We start from the raw sequence: 21,503 nt of genomic DNA on the forward strand, positions 1-21,503 counted from the left end.
GTGAAAGTGAAAGTGCTAATCGCTCAGCCGTGTCCGACTCTTTGCAACTGCAACCAGCCAGGCTCCACTGTCCATGGGATTCTCCAGGCAAGAATACTGGAGTGGTTGCCATTTCCTTCTCCAGGGAATCATCCCAAGCCAGGTATTGAACGCAGGTCTCTCACATTGCAGGCAGATTCTTTACCATTTGAGCCACCAGGGAAGATTGAAATGTTAATCTCATCTAAAAAATACCTTCATCAGTTCAGTTCAGTTCAGTTCAGTTGTTCTGTCGTGTCTGACTCTTTGTGACCCCATGAACCACAGCATGCCAGGCCTCCCTGTCCATCACCAACTCCCTGAGTCCACCCAAACCCAGTTACATGTAAACAAATTAGCCTGCTCTGTTCCAATAAAACCTTACTGATGGAAATGGACATTTGAATTTTATGTAATTTTCATGGGTTCTTCCTATTTCTCCTCCTGCTGCTCCTCTCAACCATTTAACAATAGCAAAAGCATTAGTAGCTCTCAGGTGATATAAAACGGGGGGGTGGGGGGAAGGGTAGTTTGCCATCTTTGCTCTATCCCATTGCTGTCTCCATGAAAATTCACCTGTACCATCTCTCATTCTCACATCCTACTTATATCTGGGTGTCACCTAAGGTATTTAATAAAACAATCTGGTAGCTCAAGACATAATTGTTTCTTCTGAAAATATGCTTTTTAATCGCAGCTTCTGGGGAGAATTTCTTCCTCAAAGAAGCCATAATGGTAAAGTTGTAATGGTAAAATAATATCCTTTTGGGGTATTGGGGAATTTTTTAATTTAAAAATGTTGTTTATTTATTATTTATTTATTTTAAAATTTATATTGGAACATAGTTGATTAACAATGTTATGTTAGTTTCAGGTATACAGCAAAGTGGGTTGTTATACATATACATGTATGTATTCTTTTTCAAGTTTTTTCTCATTTAGCTTATTACAGAATATTGATCAGAGATTCCTGTGCTATACAGGAGGTTCTTGTTGGTTATCCATTTTAAATATAGTAGTGAGGCTTCCCAGGTGGCTCAAGTAGTAAAGAATCCACCTGCCAATGCAGAAGATGCAGAAAACGTGAGTTCGATCTCTGGGTTGGGAAGATCCCATGGAGAAGGAAATGGCAACCTGCTCCAGGATCCTTGCCTGAAACATCACATGGACAGGGGAGTCTGGTGAGCTACAGTCCATCAGGTCGCAAAGAGTCGGACACGACTGAGCGACTGAACACATACTACAGTGTGCACTGTCTCTTTTTTTCTCCTTTTTCTGGAAGAGAGCTTTAGTAACGTACCGTAGAATGAGAGACACATAAGAGTATTAGAGCTAGAAGATTCCTTAGATGATCCCTTTTTGTTAAATCATGGATTTATTCATCCATCCAACATCTATTAAGTAACCTAGGAGATCTACATCCCTGCTCATAGTAGAGAATTTTTAGCAAATGACAAGTCAAACCTCGCACCTTGGTGGGTCTTCTCAGTTTCTCTGACGCTCTCCGACCCTCAGAAACTTTTTAGGTTCTTAACAGGAGTCAGTACCTAAGGAAATCTCTGAGTTTTCCCTCCTCCCAAGAGAGTGAGCTAGTTCTTCCTCTGATTTACCCCTGAATCTATCACCTTTCCATTTCTGCCTCTGTTTTATTGATTAATAAACTTGTTTCCCTTTCATTTGTCTACCCTGCTAGACACTTAGCATCGTGAGAAGCGGCCACATTCATTTGTACATGCCAGAAGCTGATACACGATGGGTTCTCATTTAACACGTGCTGAACTCATGTACTCAGGTAACAAATATTTTTGAGCCCCTACTTTGTGCCAGACACTGTTCTGAACGGTGAAAGCAAGAAACAAATTCTTAACCTCCTAGAGATTCTGTTGTCATGGGGTAGAAGGTGGGAGACAGAGAAGCTAAATAGTGAACATATAATAGGTTAGAAGGTGGTAAGTACTATGAAGAAAAGTAAAGCAGGCAAAAGGGGGCAGAGGGTGCTGAGGGGTAAGGGTGGGATTGTCATTATAAATAGGATGATGGGGAAAGACTGAGAGGTGGTGAAGAGAGAGACACGTTGTTATCTGGAAGAAGTATTTTCTGGGAGAAGGAAAGCAAGTGTAAAAGTTTTGAGGTGGGTTGTACATCTGGAATGCCCTGGAAACAGCACAGAGACCAGTGTGGCCAGACCTGAGTGAGCAAGGGAAAGAAATGAATTTTTTTGCATTGATTTGAAAGATGAAGGTGACTAGATGACTTCTGGAGACATGGAGGCAGAAAGGGAAACTGAGGCTCAGAGAGATGAGTGACTTTTACAGGATCATACAGTATATGTGCTGGTCAGTGTCAGATCAGAGTCCTTGGGGCCAGACCCCAATCTCTGCCACAGAGGACACCGCACAGACCCTCCCGAAGTGGGCTCAAGCCCCCAGAGAGCTCAGCATCCTGTTACAGAGACAAAAGACCTCTGTGTCTTAGAAAACCACGTTCTTCTGTTCTGACCTGAACAAAAGGGAGAATAAGATTCAGCCAGATACTGTGTCCTGGGAGACAGTGTCAGTCAGGGTCTAACCACCGGCAGCAATTTTGAAGTTACTCATGTTTCTTTCAGCTAGGATGTTTTCTTGCTCTGAAACCTCTTAGTGTATGACAAGGCATTGCCCCAGGTGTATTCCAGAACACAAGTCTTTGCTAACGTGGTTAGACAGCCACTTCGCTTCAAAGCCAGGGACTGCTCCCGGGGATGAAACCACTTGGAGAGCATTTTATATGTACAAAATATTGCTCCGACATGTTATCATTTACTTCTGCCACAAGATCAGTGAGATTGGAGGTGCTGTACATTAGAGAGGAAGATGAAGGCCAAGAAAGCTGCTGATTCAGTAGTGGTCATTCTTACTGTCCCACCACCATCATCATTTTTGTTTGTGGCAAGGTATGGATAAGCATAATCATGGCTCCTGTCTATAAGAAATTTACAATCTAGTTGGGTAGAAAAGGTTTTTTTTTAACTCTTTCAGCCACATATTCATTCAATAATGCCTCCATTCTGCAAGCCTTTATTGAGCGACTCTTGTATTCCTGATAATTATTGGACATCAAATGCGTACTCCCTGCTCTGGAGAGAAGGAGAAGGCTTTAGGAGGAGAGGAACTTTGCTTAGTCTTAAAGAATGGACAGGATTATGTGTGGGAGGCAGAAAAATGGGGGACATTTAGTTCAGACTGAGGTAGCAGCAAGTAAGGAGTGAAGGAGGTAAGAAAGGTAGTGTGTGTCCAGGGAAGGCTGGAGAGACTGGCTTGGCTGCAACACAGGAGATGAGGGCTGGAGTGGGTGGAGATGAGGTGCTTTGGGCAAGATAAGGGTCAGATCTGCACGCCACGAGAGGACGAAAGGTTCTTTTTCCTCTAGGTGACTAGAAGCAGGGGAGTGACACGATTAGACCCAGTTTTTAGGAAGATTAATGTTCCTCCTTTATGGAGCACCCTTGCCTCTTTCACTTCTTGATGTAAAACAGGAGTCTGATGACGTGATTGGAAGGGAGGCAGGGTCTGCAATAGGAATCTTCCAGGATTCAGTTTGGAGTCTGCCAGGAGGCAGCACAGTGTCACCACCGGAGGACCCAGCTGTGGGGGCAGCACACCCGAACAAGCCCAGTCACAGGGCTCCCTGTAAAGTGGGGACAGTGGTAATCTACGCCAGATGCTACTCGGCACCGTGATCGTAGGGCCTTGTCTCATCTCCTTTTTCTTTGTAACTGAAGAAACAAGTTTGCCTTCTAGAATGTTTATGCGGAACTTCTTCAGTGACAAGCTTCAGCCCTTCATTTCGATCTTCAACCTGCCCAGCAATCTGATTTTGTGCAAGTCTCCTCGTCTCTCATGGCCTCAGTTTCTCCCTTTGTAAAATGGGATTTCACCTTGAATATGGCTTCTGAAGTTCCTTCTGATTTGACCTGCTTAATGTCTTCTATTCAGTTCAGTTCAGTTGCTCAGTCATGTCCGACTCTTTGCGATCCCATTGCCTGCAGCACGCCAGGCTTCCCTGTCCATCACCAACTAGCAGAACTTGCTCAAACTCATGTCCGTCATGAAAGTGATGCCATCCAACCATCTCATTATCTGTTGTCTCCTTCTCCTCCTGCCTTCACTCTTTCCCAGCTTCAGGGTCTTTCCCAGTGAATCAGTTCTTCCATCAGCTGGCCAAAGTATTGGAGATTCAGCTTCGGCATCAGTGCTTCCAATGAATATTCAGGACTGATTTCCTTTAGGATTGACTGGTTTGATGTCTTATATTAATGTGTGAACTGTGAATTTCCAGGTGTTCAAGCTGGATTTAGAAAAGGCAGAGGAACCAGAGATCAAATTGCCAACATTCATTGGATCGTCGAAAAAGCAAGAGAGTTCCAGAAAAGCATCTACTTTTGCTTTATTGACTACACCAAAGCCTTTGACTGTGTGGATCACAATAAATTGTGGAAAATTCTTAAAGACATGGGAATACCAGACCACCTGACCTGAGAAATGTGTATGCAGGTCAAGAAGCAACAGTTAGAACAGTACATGGAACAACAGACTGGTTCCAAATCAGGAAAGGAGTACATCAAGGCTGTATATTGTCACTCTGCTTATATAACTCCTATGCAGAGTACATCATGTGAAATGCCAGGCTGGATGAAGCACAAGCTGGAATCAAGATTGCCGGGAGAAATATCAATAACCTCAGATATGCAAATGACACCACCCTTATAGCAGAAAGCAAAGAAGAATTAAGGAGCCTCTTGATGAAAGTGAAAGAGGAGAGTGAAAAAGTTGGCTTAAAACTCAACATTCAGAAAACTAAGATCATGGCATCTGGTCTCATCACTTCATGCCAAATGGATGGGGAAACAATGGAAACAGTGACAAACTATTTTCTTGCGCTCCAAAATCACTGCAGATGGTGACTACAGCCATGAAATTAAAAGATGGTTGTTCCTTTTTTGGAAGAAAAGCTATGACCAACTTAGACAGCATATTAAAAAGCAGAGACATTACTTTGCCAACAAAGGTCCATCTAGTCAAAGCTATGGTTTTTCCAGTGGTCATGTATGGATGTGAGAGTTGGATGGTGAAGAAAGCTGAGCACCGCAGAATTGATGCTTTTGAACTGTGGTGTTGGAGAAGACTCTTGAGAGTCCCTTGGACTGCAAGGAGATCCAACCAGTCCATCTTTTTTTTTTTTTTTTTAATATTTATTTATTTGGCTGCACCTGGTCTTAGTTGCCGCATGTGGGATCTAGTTCCCTGCCCAGGGATTGAACCCGGGTCCCCTGCATTGGGAGTGTGGAGTCTTAGCCACTGCACCACCAGGGAAGTCCCCCAACCAGTCCATCTTAAAGGAAATCAGTCCTGAGTATTCATTGGAAGGACTGATACTGAAGCTGAAACTCCTATTCTTTGGCCACCGGATGGGAAGAACTGACTCATTGGGAAAGACCCTGATGCTGGGAAAGATTGAAGGCAGGAGGAGAATGGGACGACAGATGATGAGATGGTTGGATGGCATCACTGACTCGATGGACATGAGTTTGAGCAAACTCTGGGAGTTGGTGATGGACAGGGAGGTCTGGTGTGCTGCAGTCCATGGGGTCTCAAAGAGTCAGACACGACTGAGCTGAACTGATTAATGTGGGTCTGTTAACACAGGTTTCAAATTCTGCTGCTTACACGTTTTCTTCTTACCAGAAGGTGGCAGTATTGAGTTCTTTAGCAGTACAAACAGCTACCTCTTCATTTGCTTCAAGTTCTGGGACACCCAAGTTGGAGCCTCAGATGCTTTGAATGTAAACTGTTGGTTGCAGGGGGTCTCTTTGTAGGTTTTGGCTTCAAAGAGCGCTTCGCCCTCTTCCCAGCCCTTCTGGCCCAGGCTGCCATCTGGTTCATCTCTTTTCAAGCGTCAAAGTGCCAATCTGCGTTGTCCCTGGCCCCCTGGCCCCCTGGCCCCCTGGCCCCCTGGCCCCCAGCCTGGGTTCTATGAGCGTCCAGGGCATGGGGATGCCAGAGTTCTGAGACTTAGCCCCAAGGGTGATGGATGGTGCAGGTTACACTGGAGATCAGACTGGCTGAGGGCCTTGGCAGTAAGAGTGTTTGGTCTGACCAGGACTCACCAGACCATTCCTTATCCCTCATCTCAATTTCAAGTCCCCACATCCCTTCCCCCTGCCGCCTGCTATTCCCTCGCTGTTGGACCCCCAGGTCTGCCTCTTCAGGCCCAACTAGAAGCTTCAGGCTTCAGGCTGTGGCCAAGAGTCACCTGGGTTTTGGTGGGGTGGATGGTTTATGTCTCGATTGTGTCTATCAGAAGTGAGGCCTGGGGGCAGCATTGATGTCTTGTCCACCAACAACTTGAGGGATGAGCCCTGGATGCGGTAGGCCAGCTGTCACCCACCAACACTGATCAGTGTCACATCCTCTCGGACATGGACTGTTGATGAGGGTGGACCTGGAGCTGTCTTGCAAAGACCAAGGCTTCTGAATGACCGTGATGAAACAAGGCAGTATCCTCATTCAGGGACAGGGTCCCGGGGGAGTCTGTTCTTCTTGGCTCAGGTCCTGGGACCATCAGCCTCCCTCTCCTTTAGGAGCTGCCCACACCCACCAGACACCCGGCCCCGAGGGTACCATCTTCCCCTGAAGCCCAGCTGAGGAACCTGTATCTGAGGAACCTGGTCACACCAGCCTGTTATATAATACATAAAATATTTACACATTAAATGATACATTTGTTATATATTATATAAAATGACTATATTATTATTTAATATATAATATATATTCACTTATTTTCATTTACTTATCTATCTATCTATCTATCTATCTATATACACAAATGTTTGGATGCTTGGCTTTTGGCTTCAGGTCATGGTGTTTTGTTGTATGTATGTCATTTCATGTCTTGCCATTGGTATATTTATTTGCACTTTAAGAAATATGGGATAATTATTAATATTCCCCTTGAACGGGGGACTCATGTGGTCCTAGATTCTGGTGATATTTTCCTTTGGTTTAGTATCCATCACCTTGGTTTGGTAATCTCTTGAAAAGACACCTAGTATTTCCACAGTTCTTGGATAATAATTCTCTTTTCATCTTGGAAACCTATGTCAACCACTCAAGAGCACATTTGGGTGCCAACCTTCTGGCCATGGTGAAGCAATAATAAGAGAATATTCTCAGGTCTTAGGGCATCAGGTAATTCTGCAAGTCTCCTTTTTTTTTTCACTCCATACAAACTTTATGGAAATGGGTACCTACTGTACGTACTCTATGAAAAGCCAGAGGAGCAATGATCTTACTCAGAAATAGCGAGGTGATTTGAATGATGGCAGATAGAATTATTTTGGTTTTGAAGTAATAATAATACCTTTTCTATTTTTGGTTTTTCAGAGCAACTTCATATGTATTATCTTATTGCGACGTCACCAAAGTCTAGGAGTATGCATATTGAATGTTATTTATCATCATTTCTTAGATAAGAAATCCAGAGCCTTGAGATGCTAGATAACAATTGTAAAAGCTTCTACTTATTAAAAAGACTGTCCTCCCCTTCCCCCTAAATCCCTCTTCTTGCGTGAAGGAACTGGGAGTGGAGACAGAAGAGATAGGGGAAGATAGGATTGAACATAGCACCTCCCCTCCCCCACTAAGTCCTTCAGACTGATGGTGAGCACTGAGGTGGGGAAGTGTGAATGCCAAGTTAAACATGATGCCATGTGTTCAACTGCACTGGGCTGCATTTTTTTAACAGTTCAAAGGGACTGAAAAGCTATAGACTATCCCTGAGGGATGGAAAAGGAGAGGATATGGTAGCACTGAAGGTAGGACTCAGAGGGAAAAAAGGCTTCTTGCTTATACTTCACCAGTTTTAGCCTGTTTGAACACTGGCCATACTTCTTATTTACCTACTTGTCACACACACAACCATGTGGATCACAATACTTCTTTTTCTCAGTGACAGATTCCTCAGTTTAGGTACTGTTACATATGTGTCTTGCATGTAGTGTTAAAGCTAAAGTGCATTTTATGATGATGGCTTCAAACTTCAGTGCTTGAAGGAGCCAGACACGGGGCAGAAGTGAGGGAGGCAAGACTCATTGGGCCTGATGGAACAGAGATCTGATGCCTTATTTCAGCTATGGCCTGTTGTCTTGCAGAAACAGCAGGGGAGGGAGTTTAGATGGATAGGCGATGGGCGTGAGTGGCAGACACTTAAACTGATGGGTACCACAATACCACGCTTCCATTCCCATGGTACGCTGTACTAATGGCCCTAATTCTTTACTTCTCTTTGTATCCAGCTCTTTTCCATATGATTTAGTGTTCTCTCATTGCAGTTGGGATTCTTTCTTATTACTGGGCTCATCTCACTGCTATGACTTGTTTGGGCCCAGTGGTGTATTAGCGACTGAGACAAATGGAGGCTTGAGAGAGTAGGTTTGTCCTCTTGCACCTCTGCTGTCCCCAGGAGGAGACCCTTCCATCCCAGGAGGGGAGTGGGAGAAGGGGGCGCAGAGCTGGACCACAGCAGCCAAATGCCATCCTTGACCAGCTGACCTTCCACTGACCTCCAGATCATGAAAATGAAAGATGACTGTTGTAAGTCCCTAGGCTTTGGGGTGGGTGGTTATGCAGCGATTTTGCAGCAGTAGTTAAAGGAATATAATTCCCATGACACTGATAACAGGGCACTGTTTCCTGATGAGCCTCTTAGTGGCCTCAGATTCCTCCACTATTAGTCCTTGGGAATCAGCCGATTGTTCCCCAGACTCCCAGGAGGTGCTGGAGCCTCTGGAGGTGGCCCTGGGTGTTGGCTGTGTTTATGATGCCAGTGGGTGCTCCTTCTTCCTTCCTTTGTTCTGCCTGCGCTGTCCTCAGAGGGCAGGTGGCCTGGCCTCCAGGAGCCCCTCAGCACTCACAGGGTATCTGATTTAGTCTACCAGGTCCCTTTTTTTCAGCATTTGTACTCAGGGCTTTTTACAACTTCAAAGAGCTTCTCACCCACATTCACTAATTAATTCATTACTCCTGTGAGTCAAACCTGCAGCAGTGAGAGGAGAATGTCATTAGCAAGCAGACAAGAGGCTCATTATTTAGAATAGGTTGCCCAGAGCCAGGGTCCCTCTGCTGGAGCTGTTAACCCCTTCCTGGCTGACAGGGGCTCTGCAGGCAAGTGTGTACCAGGGTCAGAACCTATCAGACACTCGTTGGTTGCAAAGCACCTACTGTGTGCTCAGCTAGCCACCCTGGGTGCCGTGGGGATAGAAGAAGTTGTGAAACATGTCTGCTGACCACCAGGACCTGCATCTAGTAGAACACAGGCTCTGGAGTCATGTAATCCTGAGTTTGAATCCTGGCAATTTATAAGCTGTGTGGCCTTGGGCTAAGGAGCCCCTGTGAATTGATTTCCTTGTCTGTAAAATGTGAGACTGTTACCTCTTTAGGGGCAAAGTGAGGATAAGCAACATAATGCACATAAAAGGTGCAGGGAAAGGCCTGGCATCCAGTGATGATGGTTTGCTCAGTCATGCCCAGCTCTGTGGACCCCGTGGACTGTCTCTGTCACAGGCTCCTCTGTCTGTGGGATTCTCCAGGCAAGAATACTGGAGTGGGTTGCCATTTTCTCCTCCAGGGGATCTTCCCTACCCAGACATTGAGCCTGAATCTCTTGTGTCTCCTGCAATGGCAGGTGGATCCTTTACCACTGCGCCACCTGGCACCCAGTGAGTACTCCACAAACTCCAGTTTTTACTGATGTCACCCAGACCAATGTCTTCGTGCACATCTCTCATCCCAAGCCTGGTGCAGGTTACAGGACAGTGTGGCCGAGGAAAGACACCTGACAGAGAGAGCTGCTTTGGGGTTGTCTTTATTTCAGCAGTGAGACGAAGGAGCAGAGGGGGAACTCGAAGAGCTCGAGGGGTAGGAGGAACACCAGGAAGATGCAAGCATGTAGGGGCTGAAGGAGAGTGGTGAGCGTGGTGAGGGGAGAAGGAAGCAGTGAGCCAGCAGACAAGAGACGGGGCAGGATATAGACTGAGCACATTCATCCATTTAGTCACCCAGCGGTTACTAAGTGCCTGGGGTGGCTATGAAAATGCCCCACTCAGATCTCCTCCTGAGGGGCGCCAGACTGACACTGCCCAGCCTCTCCCCCGCCCCCAGCTCCCACCCTCCCCCCACCCTCAGGTCACCCAAACATAGGTGCTGAGGGTATGTTTCTCCTGGGCTGTTACCTGCCAGTGATTGCAGATGGCAGGCTATCCCCTTGGGGTGCGGGACTCCTCTGCTTGTCACCCCTTCAGATGGCTCAGCAGGTAAATAATCCGCCTGCAATGCAGGAGGGGCTTGCCTGATAGCTCAGTTGGTAAAGAATCCACCTGCAATGCAGGAGACCCTGGTTCAATTCCTGGGTCAGGAAGATCTGCTGGAGAAGGGATAGGCTACCCACTCTAGTATTCTTGGGCTTCCCTTGTGGCTCAGCTGGTAAAGAATCTGCCTGCAATGCGGGAGACCTGGGTTTGATCCCTGGGTTGGGAAGATCCCCTGGAGAAAGGAAAGGCTACCCACTCCAGTATTCTGGCCTGGAGAATTCCATGGACTCTATAGTTCGTGGGGTCACAAAGAGTCAGACACAACAGAGCGACTTTCATACACAGTGAACTTATCTCAAATGCAGGAGACATAGGAGACTCAGGTTTGATTCCTGGGTAGGGACGATCTCCCAGAGGAGGGTACGGCAACCCGCTCCATTACTCTTGCCTGGGAAATCCCATGGACAGAGGAGCCTGACGGACTACAGTCCATGGGGTTGCAAAGAGTCGGACAGAACTAAGCACACCTAGAGATATCCCTAGTACACCTCTTGCACTTCTAGCTGCTTCTCTGTTTTGACTTCCCTGAGGATCCAAACTAATACACTAAGGTAGCACCTAACACATGTCATGCACTGTTTTATGCACGGCCTTGGGGGTGCTATGGTCTTTAATGTCATGTAGCTGGTGGCAGGAGTGGTGGAGACAACAGAGGACAAATAAGAAAGCAAAGGAATAAATATGCTCATTTTAGACAATGAAACCTGCTACAAAGAAAACAAAATGGGAGACTGCTTTAGTTTGCAGGGTAAGGAACTGGCCTTTGAAATGGTGATACCAGAATGTTATAAATGTGCTCATTTTAGATAATGAAACCTGCTACAAAGAAAACAAAATGGGAGACTGCTTTAGATTACAGGGTAAGGGAATGGCCTTTGAAATGGTGATACCAAAATGTTGAGGCATCAGTTAGGCAAGTGATGGAGTCAGGGTGTGTGAGGGTTAACTGTATGTCAACTTGGCTGGGCCACAGTGTCCAGATATTTGGTCAAAATTCTGGATGTTTCTATAAGGATGATTTTAGCTGAGATTAACATTTAAATTGGTGGGCCTTTTTTACTTCTTGTATTTTTTGGTCTCCCTATGTAGCATTTGGGATCTTAGTTCCCTGGTCAGGGATGGAGGCCATGTCTCCTGCAGTGGACTGCCAGCAAAGTCCCAAATTGGTCGGCTTAGACCATCAACAGATGAATGGGTAAAGATATGGTCCATATATACAATGGAATACTACTCAGCCATAAAAAAGAATGAAATAATGCCATTTGCATTAATATGGATGGACCTAGAGATTATCATACTAAGTGAAGTAAGTCAGACCGAGAAAGACAAAATGGTACAAAGGAACTTATTTACAAAATAGAAATTGACTCACAGACATAGAAAATGAACTTATGGTTACCAAAGGGGATAGTGGGGGAGGGGTTTATAAGATACATATTATTATGTATAAATTAGATAACCAACAAGGACCTACTATATAGCACAGGGAACTATATTCAGTATCTTGTAATAACCTATAACAGAAAAGAATCTGAAAAGGAATACATATATTAATTATATATAATGTATTAATATATATATAACATATTATATATTATATATGTATATATTCCAGAGGCCCTAGAGACAGCACAGCCCTACTGATACTTTGATTTAGTACTTTTAGCCTTCAGAACTGTGACAGAATAAATTTCTGTTGTTTTAGTTCCCTGAGTTTGTGAGAATATGTAGCCCTAGGAGGTTAAAACAGGCATGATCAACCCAAAGTGACATCTGTTTCTCCTAAAAGCCAGGGTTTTCATTTGTCTGGGGAACATGCACTGCCTGGAATACCTGCTTTATTATGGGCTCTGTTCCCTTTCCCATTGATTTTAAATTTTCTACATTTCCATCTTGGGAGGAGGGAAGTGACATGGTCTGGGGAGACAGACATATCAGGATTTGAAACCTGGCTTCTTGGTGCCCTTGCTGTGTGATTGCTGAGTCTCAGTTGATTTCAGGTTTCTTGGGGACTGGAGGTTTTGATTTATGTAGAATACTGAACACTGGTCTTGGGACCTGGTATGTGCTCCACTAATACCCCTTTATTTGACTTAGTCTAAAGATCAGACTGAGGAGAAGCAGGTGGCAACCCACTCCAGTGTTCTGGCCTGGGAAATCCCATGCATAGGAAGCTACAGTCCATGGGGTCACAAAGAGCTGGGCATGACTTAGCAACTAAACAACGACTAAAGTTCAGAAATTGGGTCAGATTCATCTTTGCATTCCTTTAAGAGTTCCTTAAGTGGGGCAGGGATAAACTAGTAGTTTGGGATTAAACGGAGAAGGCAATGGCACCCCACTCCAGTACTCTTGCCTGGAAAATCCCATGGACGGAGGAGCCTGGTAGGCTGCAGTCCATGGGGTTGCTAAGAGTCAGACACGACTGAGCGACTTCACTTTCACTTTTCACTTTCATGCATTGGAGAAGGAAATGGCAACCTACTCCAGTGTTCTTGCCTGGAGAATCCCAGGGATGGGGGAGCCTGGTGGGCTGCCGTCTATGGGGTCGCACAGAGTCGGACACGACTGAGGTGACTTAGCAGTAGCAGTAGCAGTTGGGATTAAAATATACACACTATTATACATAAAATAGATAACCAACAAAGACCTACTATATAGCACAGGAGACTGTGCTCAATATCTTACCTATAAGGAAAAAGAAGCTAAAAAAGAATATATGTACATACACACACACATACATAAAACTGAACCATTTTGCTGTATACCTTAAGCTAACACATTATAAACGAACTATATTTCAATAATTTTTTTTTAAAGAGCTGGAAAAGAAAAGAAAAAAAGAGTTTCTGGAAATAATACATTTGCAATAAACATTTGCTGTTGGTTGGTTGTCGACTGACTGTAGACATATCTATTTATGGAGTAACAGCTGTATGCCATGCATTCATATCCATGCTTAAAGTATTAATTTAATCCTCATGAAAATTCTAAGACATAGATAGTATTATTATTACTTTCCAGGTTAGAAAAGAAAGGTGAAGCTGTGATTGGCACCTAGATCTAATCCTGAATCTACTCTACTACTCCTAAAGCTAGAGACCCTTTAGGAAGGAAAGATGGATCCCTCCTGGCTCTTACCATCAGCTTTCTGACAGCTGGCCTACATCCTTCCTACTGAGATCTGTTTCTATGTCCTGCTAACCTCCCTCCCCACTCCCTATACTTGCCCAGAGCCAATCTCTGGCCTGATTCCACTCCAGCTTTCCCACCCAGCCTTTCTTTCCCTTGTTTTTCCCGCGGTGTGTGTGGGGTTAAAGTCTATTGCTAAACCTGTGTCTCTTCATGGATCTTTTCGCATAACATTTAATCGCTAGTAATGACTGCAACCCAGCGGCACTCATCTCGTGAACTGCACTCATCTTGTGAACTTCACCTCGGCATTTCAGTTAGTTGTGCTGATTGCTGGGTTTGGGTATTTTGTGTATTGGTGAGGAAGCTTAGCCTATGAGCCGTCAGCTAAGGGACTTATTACCACGGAGCTTCTTGCAGGGAATAAATAACCTCATTACAGCTTCTTTTGCTCTGCTTAAGAGAAAGGAAGGAAAGTTGACTCTCTCAGGCAGTTGTCTGCGTGGGGAGGGGCTGGTGCCAATGACCACCTGTAAACCCTCACCACCCTCCACCTCTGCATCCCTCCTTTCTTCTCCATCTCTTCTCTTCACCCCTCTCTCCTCTCTCCTACCATCTCCTTTCCTCCCTTTCCTAATCTTGCCTCTTCTTTTCCTTCCTTCCTTTCTGTCTTTCATTCTTTGTTTCTTTCTGTTCTTGGCTAAAGACTTTGATGGAAATAATAGTAACTTAGTGTTCCCAGGCCTCACAGGCTCATGAGTATAAATAAGGTCACATTAACAGTTGAACTTGGAATTTACAAACACACACACACACATCTGCAAAGTCCAAGTCTTTTCTTTCTCTAGGTAGCTCTGAGTTTTTGAAATGCCTACTTCCAAATACACTCTAGCCAACAAGCATGAGGAAGGAGCAGGGAGGAAGATGGGTTTTAATACTAAATATCTGAAGTTTCAGACCCCCACTCCAGGATTTATTAGCTCTGTGATCTTGAGTAAATACTTAAACCTCTCTGGCTCTCGGTTTTCTCATCTATAAAATAAGCCCTGTATCATAGAGTTGTCAGAGGACAAGAGAGTAAAGATGTACAGAGCTTAGCACAATGTAAGAGAAAAGTAGCTGGTAGGTATTTTGATTACTCTTACTTTAAATACCATAGGGCTTTTTATCATCAGCAATGTCTAGCAATCTGTCCTTTCTTCCTTCTTTCACTTCTTTGTTCTATAAACCTTTACTGATAACGTTATTGCTAATAAGTGATTACTCTAAGCAGAAACACTTCCCTTCTACACTTAGCCTTGAAATTCTGGGAATGTGACTCTGCAAGGCTGGGTGGGGCAGAGAGGAACTGCTTCTGGCTGTGAGGTCCTCGGGGTTTCCTATGGCTTACGGTTCTGTGAGCAGTTCCTGGATGCAGCAGCGCCCTCAGGTGGCAGCATCTGAATCCAGTGTGCAGTTGGATTCAGCCTCATCATTGTTGTTCAGTCTCTAAGTCATGTCTGACTCTTTGCCACCCCATGAGCTGCAGCAGGCCAGGCTTCCTTGTCCTTCACTATTTCTCAGAGTTTGCTCAAATTCATGTCCATTGAGTCAGTGATGCCATCCAACCATCTCATCCTCTGTCACCCCCTTCTCCTCCTACCGTTAATCTTTCCCAGCATCGGAGTCTTTTCCAATGAGTTGGCTCTTTGCCTCATCACGTGCCACCTCAAAGACAGGGGTCGAGCAGTGCCCCTCCTCTGACCTGAGTCCCAGGCCGACGGGCTCTTCCTCTGAGTTCAGAGATGCCAGCGTCAGCGTAGCATCCCTGCGCAGCATTCCCTTCTCAGAGTTTCACGTCCATGGGGCCCCTTTTCTAAGTTTACAACTTTTAATAATTAATCATTTCAACCTCTTCCCTTGGTTAACTGAACCCTAGGTGATTACTTTAGAATTATCTTTTTATTCTTTTACTTATCAAGTTAATAACTTTTTGGCTAGTTAATAATGTTTAATATTCATTCTCTCTGTTTCAATAGCTGCTGTGGTTTCTGATTGGACCCTGATTTATGCAAGTGCCAAGCAGGGACCAGGCACTATTTTGGGCTTCGCGGAAAGAGAAGTAAATAGAATAGGGAAATACCCCACCTCCACCCCCTCGTGGAGCTTACAGTCTGTTCAGATAAAACAAAAGAAAACTCAAACACACATATAAAGAAAATAAACCAAGACAGAGGTGTGGGAGTTCTGCAACGGGGGTGGTTTGCAATTTAAGCTGTAGTGTTTATATGACACCACTCATTATGTATACAAAAATACTTTGGTGCTCAAATATTGGGAATTGCTTTGTTGCATTCACAGCACAGCTTTTTGTAAATCTTCGAGATTGTGTAAAACCAGGAAGAGTATAGAATTAACAGGGTCTAAATAGATGTTATACCTGGAAAAAGAAGCAAAATGTTTTAATTGGTGGCTAATGAGTGTGTGCGTGTGATCCTCTGAATTTACAGCATGACCTTTGCATCCAGCAGTCTTCCTCAGAACATATTCTCAGGCTCATTTTAAACCACAGATAGTCTTTTGCAGAAGGGGATTTCAGTTTCTAAATAAAAGCTTCTAGAATTTTCCTCCTCATTTCACAATTCTCAAAGGAATCCAATCATATTTGCTTGTCTGTATTCCTCATTTACTTTTTTGGGCATCAAGTAGACCTCTTAAATCAGAGGATTCCACTATTGGGGGTATCCATTTTGACGGTTTTCATAGGGTAGCAGCTTTCCCAGGTTTTACAGAACTGAGTCCCAGGGGGAAGACCTAATCAGTCTCTGGGACAGAAGGCCATGGTCATGGGTTGTAATTAACTCTCCAGGTCAGGAGAGAGAGAATCGGATTTGCATCTCAATGACCAGCTTAACTCCTGGCTGACAGGTGTTGTAATAGCTCTTTTGCAGTGCTTTTACTCCAGTTCAGAAACAATCTGGACTCCAATAGGTTCTCCTTTATATCTTGCAGAGCCATCTTTTGTGTTGGTTGGAGCACTTAGGTGGTAAAGCCAGAAAATGAAAGAGCAGATGTGGGTTATGCAGAGAGATATACCAGCCTTCACCATCTGGGACTGGTTTCCCTCCTGAGTGTTTGCACAACCAGCAGGATCCTCATGTCCTGAGCTCAGCAGCAATCACAGGATTTTCTTCTCGACTTTCTGAAAGTGTCCTGATGCAAGGAATGCTATGATTATTACTGAAGAGGAGAAAAGCATTCATTTTTTCTTTTCTACCTACAGTCCCTTTGACATTGTTCAAAGTTAGAGAAAATTCATTTTATTACTGTTGTGTAATTTGTGCCCACTGCTGCGATTCAGAGATGTAAGATAGGCTGAGGTTGGGAGGGGCAGGCAGTGATCCACAGACAATAAAAATGATATTGAGCTTTGTTTTGTACTGGGAACTGCACTAAGGGCTTTATATGCATTTATCTCATTTAATCTACAGAACCACTTTATGTGATAAATATATTATTATTGCCCTTATTTTACTCAAGAGGAAATAGAGACTTAGAGCTACTAAATAGTTCAAAGTTATTCAGTTAGTAAGGGTTTGAAGTGGAATGCCAACCTAGGTCTGTTTGACAACGATTTGCAAGAGGTATTTGCATGAGGTGGGTGGAATGGATGAGCAAGGGTTTCTGAGACAAAACCACTTCATGTCCATATATTAATGCGTAACTGAAGGAGGGCTGAGAGAAAGGTCATCTTTGCTTTGTATTCCTAAGACAAATCAGTTCAAATCTAACCTGAACTTATTTACTGAATAGTTCTACTAGGCCAGCTACAATCCGAGTGCTTTGGTTTTCTCCTTTTCTCTCTTCCTAGTGTCAGCTTCAGTGCTGTTCCATACATGCCTGCTGAACCGTCTATCAGCTCAGCCTCTAAAATACATGAAGACTTCGGGTGTAGCACACGGCGTGTCTGGGGGCCTTGGCCCTCACTCTGGCTGTTCTCAGCTGCCCCCCCGTCCTGACCTCCCTCTGCTTCCTAATGTGCTCGTTTTCTCCACCTTAGGCAGACCCGCATCCTGAGTTAGCACAGACCCTCACATGTGGATGCTTGTGGGCCTTTTCTGTCCTCTTTACAAGTTCCTTCTTCCCACCCTGCCTTTTCTGGCAAACGGAGAAAAGCTGCCCCTGTTCTAACACCATGTCCTCTCTCTACGCTCAGCCTGTCGCCCCATCCCTTTGAGCTGAGCTTTTTCCTGAGCGCTCTGGGCACATGCCTCTCTTCCTTCTGTTACTTTACCAAGTTATGTCATGTCTCCTGTTCATTCACTCAACACATATTTAATAAGCCCGACCACATGCCAGGCACTGTTCTAGTTGCTGGGGATACAGCAAAGAATAAGATGGAAAAAAATCCTGTCTTAACATGACAAATTCTTGTGTGGAATAACAGATGTTAAACACATAAATATGTTATACAATACATTAGGTGATGACAACTATAGTGGAAAATTAACTAAGGAAAGCAGATAGAAGGGGGTTGCAAATTTTGGGGGTAGCTGTTAATTTTTATAAACTGTTAACTATAAGCCATAAAGCTGAGTTTCACCAAAAAAGCCTCACAAATCAGTCTTGCAGCTTGAAACTGATCACCTCATCTTACCTGAGAGTCTCATGTCACACAGTCAGAGATAAGCATTCTTTCCTTTTCCTCTTACTTTTCGAGATCTCAAATACTGCTGTGGACTGAATGTTTGTATCTCCCTCGAATTCATCAGTTCAGTCATAGAGGGTTGCAATTTTAAGTAAGGTGGTCAAGGAAGAACTCACGGAGAAGGTGACACTAGAGCAAAAACCTGAAGTAAATGAGGGAAGGACTCACATAAATATTTGGGGCAAGGGCATTCCTTGCAGAAGAAAGAGCAAGTGCAAAGGCCCTGAGGCAGGGCTCAGTGATGAGTGTGAAGAATCAGCAAGAGAGTCCATCACATGGTACATGTATATGGATGACTGAGTCCCTTTGCTGTACACTTGAAACTATCACAATATTGTTAATCAGTTATACTGATATACTGATATCCAATACAAAATGTTTAAAATAAAAAAAAATATCAAAAAGAAACCAAAAAAGGATACTTCCTAACACCATACACAGAAATAAGCTCAAAAGAGAAAAAAACAAACAAACACAAATCTATCCTCCCTGTCAGATCCTGGAGGGATAGTAACACGTGTCATATTTCCTGTGTTCCTCTCCATAACACTTAACTCAAGACTGGGCTCTTTGCAAACATGAATAGAACCATAGATTATTAGAGCATAGGAGTGACATCTAATGCTCTCATTTTGCAAATGAGGAGACTGAGGTCCTAAGAGTCAGAGTAATTTGTCCAGTTAATATTTTTGCTATTTCTGCATCTGTGAACCATGGTTACTATTACTCCTCAGTCTACTCCTATTCCCATTACCTAAATCCTGGGGCTGTGTATCATTCCTTTCTGATACACTGTCACATTCCAAGAGACACACTTCAACAGGAAAAATATTTACAAAGCACTTACAAACTTTAGCAGCAGCCCTTGAAGAATGTGAGTGTAACTCCAATTGAAAACACCACCTTCCCTTTCCAAACCTCTCATCTTCTCATCTCCTACAGGTGACCCACAACATTCTCCTTCTCAAAGCCTTTGCTCTCTCCACCTGGTCAGGTACCTTTTGCCTTTTTTCTCTTTCTTCCTTTGGCTTCCTTGGTTTCTCTCTTCCCAGTATTTCTATTCTGCATTTAAAAATTCCCAGGAGCAGGCAAAGACAGAACAGGGAGGGAGGGGAAGGAAAAATGGGCAACATAAAAGTTCTCTTTAGTTTCAGGAGGAGAAGAAAGGACTGGGAACTTTCCTTTGTTCTTAATATTTGTCCTTGTCAAACTGATTTTATTTCTGTTTGTACTGGTACCATTGACAGTCATTATCACTTGTATTCTATTTTTTATTTCATAAAGAACTTTGATAGCCAGAATTAATTGAAACCCACATCGCACAAAGGCAAGCCTTCCATTTTTAATTTTAGACATTGGCTGAATGAATGAGTGAGAAAAGGAATGAAATGGGTATCTTTGCCCAGTTTATTAACACCTCCCAGTCAAAAGCAAAAAAGAAATAACTCAGTTTTCTTCCTCATTTATTCCTAATACTGTGACTGATATGTTTTTGTTTGCTAGCATAAAAGAAGTTTATATCGAAAGACACAGTAAGAGGGCAAATGATTTCCACCATGAAACTGTGATGGTGAATTTCATGTGTAAACCTGATTGGGCCATGGAATGCCCAGACAATTGGTTAAGCTTTATTCTGGGTGTATCTGTGAAGGTGTTTGTGGATGATATTAATATTTGAATCAGTAGACTGATTAAAGCAGATTGCCCTCCCCAATGTGGGTGGACCTTATCCACCAAATGCGGGCCTGAATAAAACAAAAGGCGGGATAAATGAGAGTGATCTCTGCCTGACTGTTCTTGAGCTGGGAAATTGTTCTTTTCTGGCACTAGAACTGGAACTTCTACTATCGGCTCTCCTGCTTTTCAGGTCTTCAGATTTAGGTGTGGACCACTACTGTACCATGAGCTTCCCTGATGGCTCAGCTGGTAAAAAATTCACCCGCACCTATATAAAGAATTTCACTGCACCATAATGTTAATGCGTGGACTCTAGACAGAGACACAGCTGGATTTGAGTCCTAGCCTTGCCACTTACTAGTGATCTCAGGCAAGTTACTTAACCTCCCCCATCATCAACTTCCTTTTCTGCTAAATGAATATAATAAATATCTCACTCCTAGCTGAGATTGTTGGTTGCTACCCAATGTCCATCTGTCTTTTGATGCTTTCTAACCCAAATCCAAATTTGTTTATGTGATTCATCCCTTGCATGATCGTGTGTTTCTTCTCTATGCCAATCGCTGGGAGTTGGTTTAAAAATGAGCAGAGGATGCATTTCTGGTCAAGGAGGCATGGAGATATTTCTGTTAGAGACTTAGGTGTGGATGTGAGGCCCGGAGCTGTGGTGACCATCTGTGATCACAAAGGATAATGGCTGCCTGAAGATGGTAGAGAGGATGATGGTGCCTATGGGTGCTTTCTTAATGGCATTACTGAATTTGTTGGTCATGGAGTCATCTGCCTCTGGATTTCCTCTTATTAAACCTTTCCTCATTGTTTAAGCCAGTGAAGCTGGGATTTCTGTTTCTTGGGGTTGAAGGAATTGTAAGATATATTCATTGCTTGTGTTGTGGTGAATATTAAGTGAATTAGCCTATATAAAACCCTTCACACACTGCTTGGCATTTAGTGAAAAAACAATAAATGCTAGCTCTAATACAAAATATGGCTAAATTCATTGTATCTCTCATCAGGAATAATCTAAAATGTAATTCATGTTTTACTTGATTCTCCAGAAGTTCTTACAAGATAGAAAAATAAAGGAGAGGGAGGCCAGCTGCTATGTAGAGAAAAGTTGACAGCTTTTTCTATATTTATGATAATTTCCTGAGGCTAAATTCCCAGAAGTGATATAACTGGGCACAAGCATTTTAAATTCTCTTCACACGTATTGTTAAATTACTGTCCCAAAGGTTGAAAGATTTCATACAACAATCAGCAATATCGGGAAATGCTTTTTTTTTTTATTTAACCTCATCTTGGTCAGTATTTGGAATTACTATATAACATGATTTTTTTCTGGGAGGAAAAATGTGGAATCATCATTTTAATTTCATTTCTTTGACTAGTAGTAACTTTTAAAGTTCTTATCTAGGCATCAGAAATCCGGGGCTGGCTGGAGTTCAGGAGTGCTCACCAGGAGGGGCTATGGGAGTCTGGAAGGAGAGTTTCCCCAGGTCCCCAGTAATTGACAGTGGTTTTCTGGTTTGAACTAATTAAATGGTGTGAAATAATTTGCCTTTGTTGTATCTTGCATCA

This window comes from Giraffa tippelskirchi, chromosome 6 (assembly GCF_054371585.1).
Source record: "Giraffa tippelskirchi isolate mGirTip1 chromosome 6, T2T-mGirTip1v1.2.pri, whole genome shotgun sequence".
Lineage (NCBI taxonomy): Eukaryota > Metazoa > Chordata > Mammalia > Artiodactyla > Giraffidae > Giraffa > Giraffa tippelskirchi.